General features: G+C 42.2%; 1 protein-coding gene across 2 annotated transcripts in view; it reads right to left on the reverse strand.

The window, feature by feature from the left end:
* LOC116705963 (heparan sulfate glucosamine 3-O-sulfotransferase 5) overlaps window positions 1-1,903 on the reverse strand; it is a 105,584-nt gene that overhangs the window by 4,613 nt on the left and 99,068 nt on the right. The window lies entirely within an intron of this gene.

Raw genomic sequence — 1,903 nt, forward strand, 5'->3', positions numbered from 1 at the left:
TGGATTTACCCTGCAGAGATCTGAGGACCAGGTAACCATAGTCCTCAGAAACCCACCAGAGGTTAGAACGCCAACACATAGGAAGAGAATGGTCACGGACATCCCGGAAGTGGAACGTCAATGATATAGACTACTTTAACTGTGTCATCACTATTATCAAGCTTTTTCAACAGCAGCAGGCAGCTACTTCCAGAAAAAAACTGCTGTGCCTACCCTGTCTCGATCCTGCTGGTAGCTAGGTTGCCCTGCTAGCTGCTAGCAATGTCTGAGTTGAAAATGCATCTTGTTGTCACCTAAGGGCCCTGTTCATGTTGCGCAAACATTTTAATTGCATTTTGTGTCTGTTATGAGGCACAAAGGCACTCTATAAAATCTTCCTCCACAACTGCTGTTATAGCAAAGTGGAAGCTCGTAGATGTAGCATCAGCAAGTTTGCTAGCACCGATTCGGGTCGTTTTCTTTTCTATCGACAGTCCTCGCATTTTTTTGGCAATCAAGATAAACGTAACAATTGGCCAAAGTTCTTCTTTAATGTATGGAATAGAAAAAACTTTTGTCAGACATATTACAGTACAGAACTCATTCTTTTCAAACCCATCGGTTATTTCAAATCCTTGTCCTGAGAGCGTCATTGTTTTCTTCTTGACCTCAATAAAAGGATGCACTTCAAAATCTTCATCTCTAAACACATTTAATGAACCCTTCAGAAAAGGACATAAATAAGAAAAAGTGTACACATGATCATATTATGTTGAGCTTTATGGCTCCTTTGGCCTTTAAAAAACATGAAATAATTCATCTGTTTGTCCAAGAGAGGGCAGTGCATCCTCTCACACAGAAAGGTTTGTCTGTTTCTTTTGTAGATCGATACTTGAGACCTTCCTGCATCTGCGAGCTCACCACAGTGTGACTGGGGTAAATCACATTATGGAATAACAGATCCATACAGAAGTTGTGGCACTATTGCGAAAGGGCCAACTGCACTCTAATCCAGCCTTTAAAACGGCCTCCCATTACCAACAAAGCAGATCCTCCAGAGCGACTCGTAAACGAGCAGAGCGAGCTTTTGACCCCAGTGTGACTGGAAAACATTTCACTCATATTGCCTCGTGGTGACTTCTGAATGGAGACCAGCAGAGCAATTGCAATTTCATCGGTCTGACAAAGCAGAAGAATAAAGCCGGTTAGCCAAGGGCCAGCCTGTGTGTGTGGACTCCCATTTAGAAAAAGATGTTTTTCATTACAGCCTGCATCTCTGAAAAAAGTGGAAGCTATAAATTAAGTTGTTTCCAATGGAAATAAAGTCAGTTCAGTATTTTCTTACGCCCTGGTGAAACAATGTGTGTCATTTGTTTTTAAGTGTTCATATTATGCTGTTTGGCTTTTCCCCTTTCCTTTATAATGTAATATGTTTGTGCACAATATAGGTTTACAAGGTGAAAAACCCCCAAATCCCCCTCAAAGGGATTTACCATCTCCAACAGAAAACACTGTTCACGAACAGCTCTGTTGTAGTCCAGCTTTTACTTCTGTGACTAATGTACGTCACTTTGCAACACATGTTACGCCTAGCCGCTAGCCTCGCACGTCCTCATACTCTGCTTCTGACTGGCTAGTAGTCCTTACCTAGGTACTGTCAGGGCACGCCCTCATACTCTGCTTCTGACTGGCTAGTAGTCCTTACCTAGGTACTGTCAGGACACGCCCTCATACTCTGCTTCTGACTGGCTAGTAGTCCTTACCTAGGTACTTTACATGTGCGACTCCCAAACAAGATGGAACAGAAATGAGATTTCTCACTCTGTAGCTAAAACAAAGAGCCCAACACACAGGGTGAAAAAAGGAGCTGCAGCAATTTGCAGTACAACAAAAGTGTTATGTTTTTTGAAAATTAAACCATGTA

Source organism: Etheostoma spectabile, chromosome 18 (genome assembly GCF_008692095.1).
Source record: "Etheostoma spectabile isolate EspeVRDwgs_2016 chromosome 18, UIUC_Espe_1.0, whole genome shotgun sequence".
Taxonomy (NCBI): Eukaryota; Metazoa; Chordata; class Actinopteri; order Perciformes; family Percidae; genus Etheostoma; species Etheostoma spectabile.